At 46.4% G+C, this 20,030-nt stretch overlaps 1 long non-coding RNA gene across 1 annotated transcript in view; it reads left to right on the forward strand.

Moving 5' to 3' along the window:
- LOC119297186 overlaps positions 1–19,148 on the forward strand; it is a 43,039-nt gene extending 23,891 nt beyond the window's left edge. Inside the window, exons 3-5 of the long non-coding RNA XR_005145570.1 lie at positions 18,497–18,616; positions 18,770–18,897; positions 19,060–19,148. This is a non-coding gene — a long non-coding RNA (uncharacterized LOC119297186). The remainder of the gene's footprint in view (positions 1–18,496; positions 18,617–18,769; positions 18,898–19,059) is intronic.
- The last annotated feature ends 882 nt before the right edge of the window (positions 19,149–20,030 follow it).

Here is a 20,030-nt window from a genome sequence, read left to right on the forward strand (position 1 = left end):
GAGTGTCTGACTACAGCTAAGTCTCTTACTGGGAGAACTTAGGCGAGTACTGGACTGCAGCTAAGCCCCCGAGTGGGAGGTTTGCTCTCCACTCGGTAGGATTTTTCAAACTTAGGCGAGTGCCGGACTGCAGCTAAGTCTCTAAGTGAGAGGACTTAGGCGAGTGCTGGACCGCAGCTAAGCCCCCGAGTGGGAGGATCGCTCTCCACTCGGTAGGATTTTTCAAACTTAGGCGAGTGTCTGACTATAGCTAAGTCTCTTAGTGAGAGAACTTAGGCGAGTGCTGGACTACAGCTAAGCCCCCGAGTGGGAGGATCGCTCTCCACTCGGTAGGATTTTTCAAACTTAGGCGAGTGCCAGACTGCAGCTAAGTCTCCAAGTGAGAGAACTTAGGCGAGTGCTGGACTGCAGCTAAGCCTCCGAGTGGGAGGTTTGCTCTCCACTCGGTAGGATTTTTCAAACTTAGGCGAGTGCCGGACTGCAGCTAAGTCTCTAAGTGAGAGGACTTAGGCGAGTGCTGGACCGCAGCTAAGCCCCCGAGTGGGAGGATCGCTCTCCACTCGGTAGGATTTTTTTTAGACTTAGGCGAAATGGATTCGCGGCTAAGTCACCCACTGGGGGATTTCGTATGTAAACAAAAGTGACAGTAATTATTGGAACACTCTTGCCTTTGATAAAAACGAACTGTGGAAATTTTTCTTATTACATCTCGTCCAAGGGAGAACTTAAGTGTAAAATGGGCGGAGTAGCTCCGCATTCCAAGCTCGTGGCTCGTCGATCTTGTGATGAACATTGTAGAGGTGAAATGCTCCGTTGTGGAGGACTCTGGTGACGATGAAGGGGCCTTCCCAAGTAGGAGCAAGCTTGTGTGGATTCTGTTGATCCACTCGGAGGACCAAATCTCCTTCCTGGAAGGCTCGGCTCTTCACATTTCTGGCATGGAATCGACGCAAGTCTTGCTGATAAATGGTCGATCTGATCATGGCCATCTCCCTATCTTCTTCTAGGAGGTCGACTGTGTCTTTCCGGGCCTGTTCTGCTTCATGTTCGGTGTAAAGTTCGACTCGGGGCGCGTTGTGAAGAAGATCACTTGGCAGAACTGCTTCGTCTCCATAAACCAGAAAGAATGGAGTTCTTCTGGTCGATCGGTTAGGGGTGGTCCTCAATCCCCACAGAACTGACGGAAGCTCGTCGACCCAAGCACCTGCTGCGTGCTTGAGATCATGCATCAGTCGAGGCTTTAGTCCTTTGAGAATCAGACCATTTTCTCTTTCGGCTTGTCCATTCGACTGGGGATGGGCGACTGATGCGTAGTCGACTCGAGTGCCTTGAGAGGTGCAAAAAGCTCTGAACTTGTCCGAATCGAAGTTTGACCCATTGTCAGTGATGATGCTATGTGGGACTCCATATCTGAATGTTAGCCCTCTGACGAAACTGATAGCAGTGCAAGCATCAAGATTCTTGATAGGCTTAGCTTCAATCCATTTGGTAAACTTGTCGACTGCCACAAGCACATGAGTGAAACCACTTCTACCTGTTCTCAGTGGACCAACCATGTCTAGTCCCCAGACAGCAAAGGGCCAGACGAGTGGAATGGTCTTCAGGGCTGTCGCAGGCTTGTGTGACATGTTGGAGTAGAACTGGCACCCTCCACACTTGTCGACTATCTCTTTTGCCATCTCATTTGCTCTAGGCCAGTAAAATCCCGCTCGGTATGCTTTAGCCACGATGGTCCGAGAGGACGCATGGTGACCACAGGTTCCCGAGCGGATATCATCAAGGATTATCCGACCCTCTTCTGGTGTTATGCACTTCTGACCAATTCCAGTCGTGCTTTCCCTATACAGCTGCCCCTTTATGACTGTTAAGGCCTTGGATCGGCGGACGATCTGTCGAGCCTCTTCCTCGTCCTCTGGGAGTTCTTTCCTTAGGATATACGCGATGTACGGTATCGTCCAATCGGGAGTGATCATCAAGACTTCCGTGATCAGGTCGACCACAGCAGGAACCTCGACTCCAGTCGGATCTGTGGCACTTTTCGGTTGTGGGGCTTCTTCTGTGAAAGGATCCTCCTGGACTGACGGCGAGCGGATGTGCTCCAGAAACACATTGCTGGGAATGGCTTCTCTTTTAGAGCCTATCTTTGCCAGATCATCAGCTGCTTGATTTTTCAGTCGGGGGATGTGATGAAGCTCTAACCCCTCGAATTTCTTTTCTAGCTTTCTCACAGCATTGCAATAACTGGTCATAGCCGGACTTCTAACATCCCACTGCTTCATCACCTGATTAACTACCAGATCTGAGTCGCCATAGACCATGAGGCGACGGACGCCGAGTGAAATGGCCATGCGCAACCCGTACAAAAGTGCTTCATATTCTGCTCCATTATTGGAGGAATCGAAGTGAATCTGGAGAACATATCTAAGCTTATCTCCTCAGGGGGAGACTAGAACTACCCCAGCACCGGAACCATTCAGCATCTTAGATCCATCGAAGAACATGGTCCAGTGCTCTGAGTGAACTTGAGTCGGAAGTTGCTGTTCAATCCACTCGGCCATGAAATCTACGATTGCTTGGGACTTGATAGCCTTCTTTGCTTCAAACTTGATATCTAAGGGAAGGAGTTCAATCGCCCACTTGGCCACTCGACCGGTTGCATCTCTGTTATGCAGAATCTCTGACAGTGGGGCGTCGCTGACGACTGTAATGGAGTGGTCAGAGAAGTAATGCGCAACCTTCTTCGTGGTCATGAAAATCCCATATACAAGCTTCTGATAGTGAGGGTATCTTTGTTTTGAAGGGGTCAAAACTTCAGACAGATAATAGACTGGGCGCTGAACTCTGAAGGCCTTTCCTTCTTCTTCCCGCTCGACCGTAAGTACTGTGCTGACAACTTGTCCTGTGGCTGCAATGTAAAGCAGCAGAGGCTCTTTGCTGATTGGGGTAGCAAGCACCGGCTGGGTGGAGAGCAGAGCTTTGAGCTTTGCAAATGCTGCGTCAGCTTCTGGAGTCCACTCGAACTTGTCAGACTTCTTCATCAGTCGGTAAAGAGGCAACGCCTTCTCACCGAGACGAGAAATGAATTGACTTAGAGCGGCCAAGCAGCCTGTAAGCTTTTGGACATCGTGCACGCATACAGGGCGCTTCATCCGGAGTATGGTGCCAACTTTTTCAGGATTGGCATCGATCCCCCGTTTGGAAACGAGAAAACCGAGTAACTTTCCACCTGGAACTCCGAACGTGCACTTTGATGGATTGAGCTTGATATCATACCTCCTAAGGCCGGCAAAGGTTTCAGCAAGGTCAGCCCGCAGGTCGGAACCTTACCGTGACTTGACCACAATATCATCCATGTATGCCTCCACATTCCGACTAATTTGAGTGAGTAGACACTTCTGAATCATTCTCATGAACGTGGCTCCGGCGTTTTTGAGGCCGAACGGCATGATGACGCAACAGAAGCATCCGAAAGGAGTGATGAAAGCTGTTTTGATCTCGTCGGGTCCATACAGACGGATCTGATGGTACCCGGAATAGGCATCTAGAAAAGACAATCTCTCGCACCCAGCAGTCGAGTCGACTATTTGGTCAATGCGAGGGAGAGGAAAATGATCTTTCGGGCAGGCCCGATTGATATGTTTGAAATCAATGCACATGCGAAGTGACTTGTCCTTCTTGGGGACCATGACGACATTGGCGAGCCACTTGGAGTGGTAAATCTCTCGGATGAACTCCGCTGCTAAGAGCCGAGCTACCTCCTCGCCAATGGCTTGCTTCTTCTGGACGACGGACCGTCGAAGATGTTCCTTCACAGGCTTGAATTTTGGGTCGACTCGTAGACAGTGCTCGGCCAGCCCTCTGGGAACTCCAGGCATGTCAGAGGGCTTCCATGCGAAGACGTCCCAGTTCTCACGGAGGAGCTGGACGAGCGCTTCTTCCTATTTGGAGTCGAGCGTCATTGAGATGTGAGTCGGGGCAGCATCGGGGTCGGTCGGGTGAATGTGGGCTGGCTTTGTTTCACCGAACGACTGAAAAGCTGATTCTGAAGCAGGCTTCTTGGCTCGTAGCAATTCACTCGGATCGGCAGTCTTTTGGTACTCTTGCAGCTCGACCACTGCCATTTGAGCATCAGCGATCTTTGAGCCTTTCTGAAAACACTCTTCTTCTTTCTTTCGGTTGCCTGTAATAGTGATTACACCTTTAGGGCCAGGCATCTTCAATTTGAGGTACACGTAACATGGTCGAGCCATGAAGCGTGCGTAAGCTGGCCTGCCCAAAATGGCATGATAAGCACTTTGGAAGTCCACAACCTCGAATGTCAACTTTTCCTTGTGGTAATTCTTTGAATCGCCGAAAACCACATCAAGAGAAATCTGGCCGGGTGATTCGGCTTTCTTGCCAGGAATGACTCCGTGGAAGCTCATGTTACTGGTACTTAGTCTGGACATTGGAATGCCCATTCCTTTCAAAGTTTCGGCGTACAGTATGTTCAGGCCACTGCCACCATCCATCAGGACTTTGGTCAGTCGAGTGCCTTCGACAATTGGATCGACCACCAAAGCCTGCCTCCCAGGGGTGGCAATGTGCGTAGGGTGGTCAGACTGGTCGAACGTGATGGCAGTCTGAGACCACTTCAGATAACTGGGTGTTGCCGGAGCAACCATATTCACCTCACGGTTGATGACTTTCAGTCGACTTTTGCTTTGGACATCAGCAAAAATCATCAGGGTGGAATTGATTTGGGGGTATCCCTCGTCACTATCTTCCTTGTCCTCAACTCTGTCTGACTCTTTTTCCTTATCTTTGGACTGTTTGCCCTGAAACTGCTGGATCAGGAGCCGACACTGTCGAGTGGTATGCTTTGGGTAAATAAAATTACCCTCTTCATCTTTCTTGGTGTGGATATGACATGGCAGATCCAAAACATCATTTCCATCCTGATCTTTGACTTTCTTGGGCTTCCAGGTGCCCTTGGGTTTTCCCTTGAAGTTTCCCTGGGCTACGGCTAGGGCCTCCCCAGGAGCGGCTGGCTCGGCCTTCCGCTTCTGTTTCCGACTGGAGTTTCCTCCGGTTTCTTGGGCGACTGCCTTGTGCTTGCCACTCCGGAGTCGGTCCTCGTCTTCACCATTAGCGTACTTGGTGGCAATCTCCATCATCCAATTCAGAGACATCTCTCCAGTTCGACCGAACTTCAGATTCAGCTCTCTGTATTTAACGCCTTCCTTGAAGGCACAAACTGCTTGATGGTCTGGCACATTCTCAACCGAGTGATGCAGTGTGATCCACCTCTGGATGTATTCCCTCAGAGTTTCATTCGGTTTCTGCACGCAAGACCGCAGCTCTGTAAGGCCTGCAGGTCGCTTGCATGTTCCTTCAAAGGTTGTGATAAACACTCGGGAGAGGTCTTCCCAAGTGTAAATGTTGTTGGGTGCCAACTGATTTAGCCACGCTCTAGCTGAGCCCTCTAACATGAGAGGCAAATGCTTCATGGCCACCTCATCATTGCCACCGCCAATCTGTACAGCCACTCGGTAATCTTCGAGCCAAGTGTCAGGCTTAGATTCACCGGTGAACTTGCTGATTCCAGTCGCCAGCCTGAAATTGGGAGGAATCACTGCGGCTCTGATGGCTCGACTGAAACACTCTGGCCCTGAAACACGTATTCTGCTGCTGGCGGGCGCATCTCTGTTCTGGCCTTCCCGATGAGCCCTGTTCCTGTCAACCAAGCCTTGAACGAGGACAGATCTCGCGTCAAAGCCTGGGTCCCTGGGGTCGACGGGAATCCTCTGCCCAACGCTATGGGGGCGTCTGTCATCTCGATGTCGAGGCGCATATGACCCACTCCTCGGGGGAAGGGTTGGCACTCGACGTCGATCATCACGATCGGATCGGTGATCGTACTGCTCATTCCTTCTGTACTGATCATGCCGGTCGCCACGTCCCTCACGCCTCGGGGGCGACCGCGGGCTGTGAGCCGACTGGACTGTATTTGTTGCAATGAATCGACTGTGGATCCTGTTCTGCGACTGAGAAACAGCGGAATTCTGGTTTCCCGCCGCTCGGAGCAACGCTCTGATCTATAACAAGCCCCTGCCAGCCTCCGACTGGGAGGGCTGAATCGATTCTGCTATACGGGCCGCGGCGGCCAAATTCTGAACTGGGGTTCGATATACCTGCGTCGGCGGGAAGAGCTGACGTCGACTAGACTCGGGAGCCCGCTGACGCACTCGCTCGTCGAGTGCTCGCTGGAGATTCTCCAGTCGAGTGCGCTCGGCCAAATTAGCTAAGCGCGCGTCCTCCAAGGCCCGGGCCTCGGGGGACTCTCCGATGATAGGAGTGCGGAGTGCGTCTGTGTTCCGGCGGCGAAGCTCCTCTCGCTGCGATGACGTGAGAGGTTCGGAGAGATACTCATCGTGGGGATGCGACGGGTCGCCCCCACCCGCGCCTCCACCAGTGCGAGGGAAACCAGGAGGACTGTGCGTTCCATCGACTACCAGGATCTCAGCCGCTGGGTCGCTGCTGTCGCACTCGGATGCGGTCTCCGCGGAGCTAGTCGACAGGTCGAATAGGCCGCAGAGGGATTCGTTGGGCTCAATTGCCGCGATTTGCGGGGCGGCCGACTGGCGAGCCACGGCATGTCTCACCCACCTCTGAAGTCTCGACCGACCGGAGCGCTTGCGCCAGTGGGAGACAGAGCAGGGGGACGATACGGGGGCCGACTGATACTGGGTCGACGGCTGCCGCAGGAGGACGCCACGAACGCATGCGCGGAAATGCGTCGCACCGCGGACGGGGAGCGCGTCGATGTCGAGTGGCGCCTCCTGAAGCCAGGCGGAATCATCGGCGATGAACGTGAGCGCGCTGAGGCGGATCTCGCGGCCCTCCACCAAAACTCCGCACGAAACCATGATCAAAGGGATCGGAAAAATAGCAACTTCTCCAATCAGGCGCTAAGACTCCTGCCCCACGGTGGGCGCCAACTGTCGTGGTTCTAACTCTGACAGTGATATAGGGGGGTGAATATGGAGAGGCTAGATCTTAGCTATTGGGAAGTTGTTACACGCGAGGTTTACGAGTTCAGGCCCTTCTCAGAGGAAGTAATAGCCCTACATCTCGGAGCCCGGAGGCGGTCGACTGGATTATGCGTGTATGGATTACAGGGGTGCGAACCCTTCATACTGAGGAGGGGGTGGCTTATATAGAGTTCGCCGGCCCCCCTCCTGCCCTCAGTAATGCAGGGTTTAAGGTACATTTAAGGTCGGGCGTTACTGGTAACGCCCCTAATAAAGTGCTATAATGACCATAAAGACTACTTAACGGCTGACCGCTTGCCTGCGGAGTGACTATAGGTCTCCTGGCAGTCGAGTGGTTGGCTTCATGGTCGAGTGGCTAGCTTCATGGTCGAGTGATAGCTTCTTGGTCGAGTGTCTTGAATCCGTCGAGTGGGATATCTTCGAGTCGATTGAAAGGTGACTTCTTCTAGGGATGTCCTTGGGCAGGGCTCTTTGGACGGGTTCGTGCCCCTACCCTAGGTACATAGCTTCATCAATACCTGCTAATGAAGTTGTCGACGATGATATGCTTTCTGATCCCAGCTCCTTCCATCGCCAAGATCTCAGCTATCTGGTGATCTCCCATCACTCGATGTGACCGCAGAAATACCACCTCATCTGGTCTCGCTAACAAATGGTTGTGATCATCCATAAAAGCTGCCACGAACCAAACTCCACGTCCTTTGTCCAACTTCATGACTAAATGTGCGCCACACTCGCAACGAGTCTCAGGTCTTAGCCTGCGGGTACGGCCCTCAGGGTTTAAAAATTTACTGAGACGTTTTCCTGCCCTCGAGCAAACGTATCGCCTATACCGAACAGTGGTTGAAAGTCCTTTTCCTCGTTTCACCTTATCTTTTCTGATACTGAATCCACGGTCTTTGGCGTAGTTATTATAGAACATGTAGGCCTCCCATTGTGATGCAAATGTCATACCCATAACCTTCAACTGTGTCTCCAGTGCACGTTGCTGGATTTCAGCTTCCTCAATGTCCATATTAGCTCCATCCTCATGCTCATATTCATCATCACCACTCCAACCATCAAAGTTAGCCTACAATATTCCACATAAGCAAGTGTAAGTTGTCATCAACAAGTTTTTATTATTCAATGACATCTTAAATTTTGGACCGAACCTGGCTTATGTTATCCGCGAAAGATTCAACACCATGATTTTCCTCGTTCTGGACGTCAATATCCTCCTGCACATAAAAAAATATCATATGCACATGTAAGTACCATATGGTTCTTCATCCGACGAAAAGATTGTACACGACACTTACGTTTTCACTACAAGCACCCTCCTCCTTCTTTTGAAAATCCTCCTCAGGTAAATTATCGTACGACGACCAGGATTCATTGTCGCTGCCATCATCATCATCTTTACTATCATTACCATTCGTACGATCAACACTATCGCTACCATCCCACTCACTCGTGTCCAAAAACAGATCCGTAAATGCAGTTTCTTTATCCATTGAATGATCTCACAACCAACACTGCAATATTATAATAAAAATTGATCTATCAATTTTAAATCAAATTAAATGTACTACGATCATACATATGACAACTTCTTATCTAACAAGTGATTGCACATAATTATTTACAGATACAATTTTTTTGACAAACTAGACGACTTACATGGCGTGCACGTGCACTTCGGCCAGCACTTCGGCCGGCCTGGCGTGGCTGCGGACGGCGAGGACGTTCCCGGAGAGGTTGATCATGGAGTTGCGTGCGGCGACGGCGTCCACGTAGGCCATGTCACCGCGACGACCTGCACGGAGGCGACATCACATACGGCGGGCGACTCCAACAACGTCCGCGCCGGCCAGATCCCGGGTGAAGACGGGGAAAATGGTCGACGATCGGCGGGGAAAGGCGGCGATCGGCTGGACGGGAAGACGTTGGAATTGGCAGCGTGATCACGGCTAGATCGGCGGGGAAAGGCGGCGATCGGCGGGTAAGGGCGGCGATCGGCGGGGCGGGGCGACGTTGGAATGGGCCGCGTGATCAACGGAGGTCGTGGTTTTTTTGTTTCACACGACGGGGAGAGGGTAGATGCGAGCCGGCGTATCGGCTCGAGCCGTGCGCTCGGCTCTACCTGTATGGGCATGCCGCATACGGCGCGGGATACGTTAAGCACCGTATGCCCAAAATGCCCTTATATGTTAAGCGAGGGGGGGGGGGTGTACCGAAGCAGACCTCCTCATAATATTGAAGCCAAAAGATGCAAAGTTAATAATGATAGTGCAACTTATTTGTGGCACTGCCGTTTAGGTCATATTGGTGTAAAGCGCATGAAGAAAATCCATGCTGATGGGCTTTTGGAATCACTTGATTATGAATCAGTTGATGCTTGCGAACCATGCCTCATGGGCAAGATGACTAAGACTCCGTTCTCTAGAACAATGGAGCAAGCAACTGACTTATTGGAAATAATACATAGTGATGTATGCAGTCCGATGAATGTTGAGGCTCGCGGCGGGTATCATTATTTTCTGACCTTCACAGATGATTTGAGCAGATATGGGTATATCTACTTGATGAAACATAAGTCTGAAACATTTGAAAAGTTCAAAAACTTCAGAGTGAAGTGGAAAATCATCGTCACAAGAAAATAAAGTTTCTACGATCTGATCGTAGAGACAAACATTTGAGTTACGATTTTGGTCTTCAATTAAAACAATGTGGAATAGTTTCACGAAATCGTGCCACCTGGAACACCACAGCATAATGATGTGTCCGAACGTCATAACCGTACATTATTGGATATAGTGCAATCTATGATGTTTCTTACCGATTAACCACTATAGTTTTGAGGTTATGCATTAGAGACAGCTACATTCACATTAAATAGGGCACCATCTAAATCCGTTGAGACGACACCGTATGAACCATGGTTTGGCAAGAAACCTAAGCTGTCGTTTCTTAAAATTTGAGGTTGCAATGCTTATGTGAAAAAGTTTCAACCTGATAAGCTCAAACCCAAATCGGAGAAGTGCGTCTTCATAGGATACCCAAAAGAAAATGTTGGGTACACCTTCTATCACAGATCCAAAGGCAAGATATTCATTGCTGAGAATGGATCCTTTCTAGAGAAGGAGTTTCTCTCGAAAGAAGTGAGTGGGAGAAAAGTAGAACTTGATGAGGTAACTGTACCTGCTCCCTTATTGGAAAGTAGTTCATCACAGAAATCTGTTCCTGTGACTACTACACCAATTAGTGAGGAAGCTAATAATGATGATCATGTAACTTCAGATCAAGTTACTATTGAATCTCGTAGGTAAACCAGAGTGAGATTCACACTAGAGTGGTACGGTAATCCTATTCTGGAGGTCATGTTACTTGACCATGGTGAACCTACGAACTATGAGGAAGCGATGATGAGCCCAGATTCCGCGAAATGGCTTGAGGCCATGAAATCTAAGATGAGATCCATGTATAAGAACAAAGTATGGACTTTGATTGACTTGCCCAAAGATTGGCAAGCCATTGAGATTAAATGGATCTTCAAGAGGAAGATGGACGCCGATAGTAGTGTTACTATCTACAAAGCTAGAATTTTCGCAAAAAGGTTTTCGACAAGTTCAAGGTGTTGACCACGATGAGAATTTCTCACTCGTATCTATGCTTAAGTCTATCCGAATCATGTTAGCTATTGCTGCATTTTATGAAATCTGGCAAATAGATAAACAAAACTGCATTCCTTAATAGGATTTATTAAAGAAGAGTTGTATATGATGCAACCAAAAGGTTTTGTCGATCCTAAAGGTACTAACAAAATATGCAAACTCCAGCGATCCATCTATAGACTGGTGCAAGCATCTCGGAGTTGGAATATATGCTTTGATAAGTTGATCAAAGCATATAGTTTTATACAGACTTGCGGTGAAGCTTGTATTTACAAGAAAGTGAGTGGGAGCACTACAACATTTCTGATAAGTATATGTGAATGACATATTGTTGATCGGAGATAATGTAGAATTATCCTGCAAAGTATAAAGGAATGTTTGAAAGGAGTTTTTCAAAGAAAGACCTCGGTGAAGCTGCTTACATATTGAGCATCAAGATCTATAGAGATAGATCAAGACGCTTGATAAGTTTTTAAATGAGTACATACCTTGACAAGATTTTGAAGTAGTTCAAAATGGAACAGTCAAAGAAAGAGTTCTTGCCTGTGTTACAAGGTGTGAAACTGAGTAAGACTCGAAACCCAACCACGACAGAAGATAGAGAGAGAATGAAAGTCATTCCCTCTACCTCAGCCATAGGTTCTATAAAGTATGCCATGCTGTGTACCAGACCTATTGTATACCCTGCCCTGTGTTTGGCAAGGGAGTACAATAGTGATCTAGGAGTAGATCACTGGACATTATTGGTCAAAATTATCCTTAGTGGAATAAGGATATGTTTCTCGATTATGGAGGTGACAAAAGGTTCGTCGTAAATGGTTACGTCGATGCAAGTTTTGACACTGATCCAGATGACTCAAAGTCTCAATCTGGATACATATTAAAAGTGGGAGCAATTAGCTAGAGTAGCTCCGTGCAGAGCATTGTTGACATAGAAATTTGCAAAATACATACGGATCTGAATGTGGCAGACCCGTTGACTAAAGTTCCCTCACAAGCAAAACATGATCACACCTTAGTACTCTTTGGGTATTAATCACATAGCGATGTGAACTAGATTATTGACTCTAGTAAACCCTTTGGGTGTTGGTCACATGACGATGTGAACTATGTGTTTTAATCACATGGTGATGTGAACTATTGATGTTAAATCACATGGCGATGTGAGATAGATTATTGACTCTAGTGCAAGTGGGAGACTGAAGGAAATATGCCCTAGAGGCAATAATAAAGTTATTATTTATTTCTTTATATCATGGTAAATGTTTATTATTCATGCTAGAATTGTATTAACCGGAAACATAATACATGTGTGAATACATAGACAAACAGTATGTCACTAGTATGCCTCTACTTGACTAGCTCGTTGAATCAAAGATGGTTAAGTTTCCTAGCCATAGACATGAGTTGTCATTTGATTAACGGGGTCACATCATTAGAGAATGATGTGATTGACTTGACCCATTCCGTTAGCATAGCACTTGATCGTTTAGTTTGTTGCTATTGCTTTCTTCATAACTTATACATGTTCCTATGACTATGAGATTATGCAACTCCCGTTTACCGGAGGAACACTTTGTGTGCTACCAAACATCACAACGTAACTGGGTGATTATAAAGGTGCTCTACAGGTGTCTCCGAAGGTACTTGTTGGGTTGGCGTATTTCGAGATTAGGATTTGTCACTCCGATTGTCGGAGAGGTATATCTGGGCCCACTCGGTAATGCACATCACTTTAAGCCTTGCAAGCATTACAACTAATGAGTTAGTTGCAGAATGATGTATTACGGAACGAGTAAAGAGACTTGCCGGTAACGAGATTGAACTAGGTATTGAGATACCGACGATCGAATCTCGGGCAAGTAACATACCGATGACAAAGGGAACAACATATGTTGTTATGCGGTCTGACCGATAAAGATCTTCGTAGAATATGTGGGAGCCAATATGAGCATCCAGGTTCCGCTATTGGTTATTGACCGGAGACATGTCTCGGTCATGTCTACGCAGTTCTCGAACCCGTAGGGTCCGCACGCTTAAAGTTTCGGTGATGATTGTATTATGAGTTTATGTGATTTGATGTACCGAAGGTAGTTCGGAGTCCCGGATGAGATCGGGTACATGACGAGGAGTCTCGAAATGGTCGAGACGTAAAGATCGATATATTGGACGACTATATTCGGACATCAGAAAGGTTCCGAGTGATTCGGGTATTTTCGGGGGTACCGGGGAGTTACGGGAATACGAGGAAGAAGTAATGGGCCTCATGGGCCAAGTGGTGGAAGAGAGGAGGCAGGGCGCGCGGCCCCCCTAGCCCAAACCGAATTGGACTAGGGGGCCGTCCCCCCTTTCCTCCTTTTCCTCCTTCTCCTTCCTTCTCCTTCTCCTCCTTCCTTTCCTCCTAGTAGGAGGAGGACTCCTCCTCCTGGCGCGCCCATAGAGGGCCGGCCGGCCTCCCCCCTTGCTCCTTTATATACAGGGGCAGGGGGGCACCTCTAAACACACAAGTTGATCAGTTGATCTCTCCTAGCCGTGTGCGGTGCCCCCCTCCACCATATTCCACCTCAGGCATATCGTAGCAGTGCTTAGGCGAAGCCCTGCGTCGGTAGCAACATCATTACCGTCACCACGCCGTCGTGCTGACGGAACTCTCCCGTGAAGCTCTGCTGGATCGGAGTTCGCGGGACGTCATCGAGCTGAACGTGTGCTGAACTCGGAGGTGCCGTGCGTTCGGTACTTGGATCGGTCGGATCGTGAAGACGTACGACTACATCAACCGCGTTGTGCTAACGCTTCTACTTTCGGTCTACGAGGGTACGTGGACAACACTCTCCCCTCTCGTTGCTATGCATCACCATGATCTTGCGTGTGTGTAGGAAAATTTTGAAATTACTACGTTCCCCAACAACTGACATGTCTGAGAATTTAATGATCTATCAGCAACTAGGTAGATGTACTCACCTCAAACTATTATTTTTGTGTGCTTCAGCTCATTTAACTACATGTTAATTTACTCATAAACCCCTTGCTGCAGCTACAGGTTCCTTTGTAAAAATTATTGATTATTCTGAAATCTTATTATTAGGTGTTAAGCTTCAGGCTGATGTATTGGTTGAGATCGAGGAGAGGGGATACGAGGGTGGGCGGAGGTCAGGCATTGCTAACAGATTTGAGGCGGGGTGGGAAAGGTGAAGGTGATGCCGGCCGGCTGGCGCCTCACCACTGGCTCCTGTTTTGCAGCGGCAAAGAGAACGGTGCTGAGGATGTGTTGCTCTATGCACGGCTGTCAGAAGTACATCGTTGCTATGATGTGTATGTTTTCTCTACTTTCCTCCTATTGCTCTATTCCCAATTTTACAAATGCTAAGTTGGTGGTTGACTTCGTTTCTTTCAGATTTTTCTGTGGCTTTCTCCATTAGAATATTTCTCCTCAACGACCATATCAACCTGTCTGGTGTTTGCACATGTCATTTTGGTTGAGGTGTGTGCAAGATCATCCCTCTCTAAACTGTAAATTTGTCTGTATGTTTTGGTAGATTTGATTTATCGATGGCGAAGGCAGGCTGGCTGTACTACAAGGCGGGGTGCCATTGTTATTTTGGTTTCGGCTCATGAACTTCTTATTAGTTTTCCTATGAAAGAAAATCAATCTTTGTATGTATGATACTTGTTAATACTTTAACTGCAGTTGAGGATACAAATGTGATTACATTAATCATTTGTTAAACAGGTTACCACCATTCCGCTCTTCCTCGTGATGGTATAGGAGTACATACTAATTCGATAAACAAGAGGCGAAGTTGCCAACGCCTGAGATAGTGGTTCCTACCTCTGGCCTTCGCACCTTTAGTTCCGCAAGTAGTTAAGCAACTCAAATGGTAAGAACTTCAGGGTTCTTTTTTCTCTTTCTTTCTTTTCTCTTGGGACTGTTTATTCTCTGTTTGTATATATTTCCTTTTATTGAAATAAAGGACTGTGTGGCCTTTGCTCCACATAAGGTAGTCAAATAAAGTACTTCCTCTAATCCATATTAGTTGTCGTTGATTTAGTAGTGTACTAAATCAATGACAATTAATATGGATCAGAGGAGGTAACATGTATTTTGTTAAAACTGCTTGAAGTAACTAGGGCCAAGTAACATACTATGTGATTGTTGTGTGTGCTCGTGGCATGTGAATCTGATTAGACCATCATAGTTGGATAATAGCAGTCTTGGGGAGGAATACGATGTGTGTTTCAGATATTTAAGAGCGGTTTGATTATGTTTCAATTTCGAAGACATGGTTTCTTGTTATGCCTTATAAGGTTGAGGCATGTGCTATAGAGGCAAGGAAGATTACTTTGATTTTGTTGATTATTAGGGTTTTTGATAATGCAACTTCTTTTGGAATCTGTTATTAGTGTTTTATATATTGTTCCCCCAAATGTCATTTTTTGTTTAGTTATGTATTGGCAACCGTTTCCTTCTTCCATTGTAGTAAGTAGAAGTAATATATTTTCCTGACCATGCCCTTCTTTTCCTAGGCCAGCGATTTGCTTTCTCCTTGGTTTACAGTGGCTGCAGCCTCCTATTTGTGACGTCGTAGCCCCAAAGGTATCCTTCTCTCTATACTGAATCTGATTCTTCGCATTTTGGGTTTGGATATGTTTGCTATTGCCAGCTCTATTTGCACTCAATCAATATATGTGCGTGCACTGGTAGAAGTGAAAGAGAAATTTAGAGGGCGATAAAGGAATATACAGAAGGTCCTGAGGAAAATGATACCTGTACATGGTTTGGATTACTCGTGTTTTTTTATTTTGACTGCAAATAACTTCTCTTTTCAACACACTTAGTACGTGATCTAGCAATCACATTATAATAGAGTAAGTGATATTTGAATGACCAAGATGTTGGGGAACGTAGCAGAATTTTAAAATTTTCTACGCATCACCAAGATCAATCTATGGAGTCATCTAGCAACGAGGGAGAGGGGAGTGCATCTACATACCCTTGTAGATCGCGAGCGGAAGCGTTCAAGAGAACCGGGTTGATGGAGTCGTACTCGTCGTGATCCAAATCACCGATGACCTAGCGCCGAACGGACGGCATCTCCGCGTTCAACACACGTACGGTTGGGAAGACGTCTCCTCCTTCTTGATCCAGCAAGGGAAAGGAGAGGTTGATGGAGATCCAGCATCACGACGGCGTGGTGGTGGAAGCAGCGGTGATCTCGGCAGGGCTTCGCCAAGCTCCAACGAGAGAGAGAGAGAGGTGTTACGTGGGGAGAGGGAGGCGCCAGAGACTTGGTGCGGCTGCCCTCCCTCCCCCCGCTATATATAGGGCCCCTAGGGGGGGCGCCGGCCCTAGGAGATCCAATCTCCAAGGGGGGGCGGCGGCCAAGGGGGGCTTGCCCCCCAAGTCAAGTGGGCGCCCCCACCCCTAGGGTTTCCAACCCTAGGCGCAGGGGGAGGCCCATGGGGGGCGCACCAGCCCACTTGGGGCTGGTTCCCCTCCCACTTCAGCCCATGGGCCCCTTCGGGATAGGTGGCCCCACCCGGTGGACCCCCGGGACCCTTCCGGTGGTCCCGGTACAATACCGATTACCCCCGAAACTTTCCCGATGGCCGAAACTGGACTTCCTATATATAAATCTTTACCTCCGGACCATTCCGGAACTCCTCGTGACGTCTGGGATCTCATCCGGGACTCCGAACAACTTTCGGGTTACCGCATACTAATATCTCTACAACCCTAGCGTCACCGAACCTTAAGTGTGTAGACCCTACAGGTTCGGGAGACATGCAGACATGACCGAGACGACTCTCCGGTCAATAACCAACAGTGGGATCTAGATACCCATGTTGGCTCCCACATGTTCCACGATGATCTCATCAGATGAACCACGATGTCGAGGATTCAATCAATCCCGTATTCAATTCCCTTTGTCAATCGGTACGTTACTTGCCTGAGATTCGATTGTCGGTATCCCAATACCTCGTTCAATCTCGTTACCGGCAAGTCACTTTACTCGTACCGTAATGCATGATCCCATGACCAAACACTTGGTCACATTGAGCTCATTATGATGATGCATTACCGAGTGGGCCCAGAGATACCTCTCCGTCATACGGAGTGACAAATTCCAGTCTCGATCCGTGTCAACCCAACAGGTACTTTCGGGGATACCTGTAGTATACCTTTATAGTCACCCAGTTACGTTGTGACGTTTGGTACACCCAAAGCACTCCTACGGCATCCAGGAGTTACACGATCTCATGGTCTAAGGAAATGATACTTGACATTGGAAAAGCTCTAGCAAACGAACTACACGATCTTGTGCTATGCTTAGGATTGGGTCTTGTCCATCACATCATTCTCCTAATGATGTGGTCCCGTTATCAATGACATCCAATGTCCATAGTCAGGAAACCGTGACTATCTATTAATCAACGAGCTAATTAACTAGAGGCTTACTAGGGACATGTTATGGTCTATGTATTCACACATGTATTATGATTTACGGATAACACAATTATAGCATGAACAATAGACAATTATCATGAACAAGGAAATATAATAATAATATTTTATTATTGCCTCTAGGGCATATTTCCAACACAAGAATCCGTGGTGTTCTCCTGAACTGCAAGGAACACTCCACTACGAAACTCACTTAAGCAGGTTGATAGATGATACCTTGTCTTGAGCCTATTTTCTCAAAATAATGAGAGGCTGAATGATTCGGACACATGCTGAACCATCTTTCTCACCTCATCATTTCGTTACATTTTGATTTCATTGTGTGGTGTGCTTCGATCTAGGTGAGTTGAGTTGCTGCTTGGTTGGAGATGTTGATGTCGTTGGAGACACCCGCTGGATTCACCCTTTTCAAGGTTCTGAATAAGGGCAGTGTTCGTCACCACATCAGCTCTTGGTTTGGGTTGGATTACTCGTGTTTTTTATTTTGACTGCAAAAAAACTTCTCTTTTCAACACACTTAGTACGTGATCTAGCAATCACATTATAATAGAGTAGGTGAGAAAAAGCTCTTTATTTGAATGACCAAGAATCCGTGGTGTGCTCCTGAAGTGCAAGGAACACTCCACTATGAAACTCACTTAAGCAGGCTGATAGATGATGTCTTGTCTTGAGCCTATTTTCTCAAAATAATGAGAGGCTGAATGATTCAGACACAGGCTGAACCATCTTTCTCACCTCATCATTTTGTTACATTTGATTACTGATTCATCAAGGATTTGTTGTTCTGTTTTCACTTATTTCCCCAAACTGTACGTACGCATCACTCGCAAAAGAAACGATTTAAATCCTCTTCAAAAAAATTTGGACTGTTGTAAGGTTGAAAAAAATGCATGTGTTGTTCTGTAAGCACTTGAATTGAAGGGCAAAATGAAAAGTAACTCAACAGTGGATAATCTTACCTCATTAGCCTAGACAATACTACAGGTGGTACGCTGTTGCTGGCCCATATATCCCAAGACAGGGTATACATATAGCTCTTGACCTTGCCAGAGCGTAAGTAGTTCATTTCGTTAATCTGTTTTGCGTTTTGACATGCATCATTTGTTGTAGACTGCTAGATCGATGCTACTTCCGTTATTATTATTTTTTATTTCCTAAGCGCCGAACAAGCACTCTTGCATTGGAGATGCCCTGATTAGCTTCTACAAATTTGTCCCAATGCAATTAGCAGGCTAGCATATTCGAAAAATGAAATTTGAATGACATATAGCAGGATATGCATGTATTCCTACTCCTATCTTATATGGACAAATAGATCTAACAGCTGGCTTGCTTGCTTGAAGTGGTACATGTGTGATCTTCATGGAGCTAGCCATCATTGGATTTGGTAATACATAATCACTTATTCAGAGAGCCCAAGGTGAGAAGGGACGAGCATCTAGAACACCACCACCTACTAATCAGTGAGCTACTATCCGCCTTTGAATGAGTTACTTAACAAGAGAAGGCAGGTAGCAATAGAACACGTGCAATCTCAATGTTTACTAAGTATCTATTTCTGAATTTATTCGTTCCCAGCTGCTCTGAATCTGGGTGTTTTGCTTGCTGCTTTGTAGGAGTTTCCTACCTTTCTTCTGCAAATCTGGAATGCCTTTATGGCATGATCATGTGAAAAAAGTACCTTGATGCAGTAATGGATTTGATTATCACTGGTTACTCTGTTTTCACGAATTACTATCCAACTGTAAGTCTGTTCTATACCCTAAGGCCCATGTAAATCTGATAGAAGATTAAGCTATTTAATTTTAACTAAAAAGGATAATATTCTTTCAGTCGCTTGAATCTGTCCAGACCTGAAAAATACTTATACTTTGAAAGCTTTATATATGAGTATGTAATTTTACAGGTATGTAGATAGTCGAAAATGTTATTGTTCAAATGTACTCGAGCCAGGTTTTCGGTGTTTCATTGCAACCAAAAGAATTGGTAATATTGTTTTGATGAACACATGGTCGCACTTGTCGGTGTTGTAGTGGCATAGGAAATTTTCCCCTAAGATCCACTATGAAGTTGATTGAAAGTCCATTTCCCCTAAGATCCACTATGACAATGAAAAAGATTTCTGAAAACTGTGTCACCATAAATGTTCCATCATTGTCCATAGTAGTCCCATGCCATATTAATTTCATAAGAATAATTTCTTATTCAGATGTTCATTGTGTTTTTATGTACTGCTATATCTAAAAAAGCAAGTTTCAGCTAAAACCAGAGCCGTGGTTAAGATACTCTTCGCACCTAGGATATGTGTATATGTTTAGATTGCTAACTTTAAACTATAGTTTTAGAAAATGTGGTGCCCTCGCTTATTTTTCTAATGCATGAACTTAGGGTAAATGTTTTATGTGTAATGCGTGCTTGATTTCTTTTTGGTTCTGGTGGATTTTGATTTTCTCCACCATGCTTCTCTCCAACGAGATGAGTCTGTTTTCGCAGCAGCGGGTGATGCATGTGCTTATTGTTGGTTGTTGCTATGTGGTATGCATTTTCTCATTGTTGGCTGTTTGTTGTTTGCTATGATTAAGATACATTGGCATGTACATTTTATATCAGTTTTGTTTTCAACACCACCTATCACTGTATAATTTGCCGTTAATAGAGTAGTTTCTCCTTTATTGCATTGCATAATGCTAGCAAGCTACATTGCACCATAAACAAAAATAATCCTCTTCCAAGGTTAAACCTGTTTTTTTTCCTTCTAGCAAAGATCTTTGGAAAAGATCAATTCCGTTAGCCTATAATATTGCAGTTCTTTCGTATCCTTCAAAGATTTATAAATATTTTCTGTTTCCACTCCATTCGTTCTCATGGATTCTGAAA

Source organism: Triticum dicoccoides, chromosome 5A (genome assembly GCF_002162155.2).
Source record: "Triticum dicoccoides isolate Atlit2015 ecotype Zavitan chromosome 5A, WEW_v2.0, whole genome shotgun sequence".
NCBI classification, from domain to species: Eukaryota; Viridiplantae; Streptophyta; class Magnoliopsida; order Poales; family Poaceae; genus Triticum; species Triticum dicoccoides.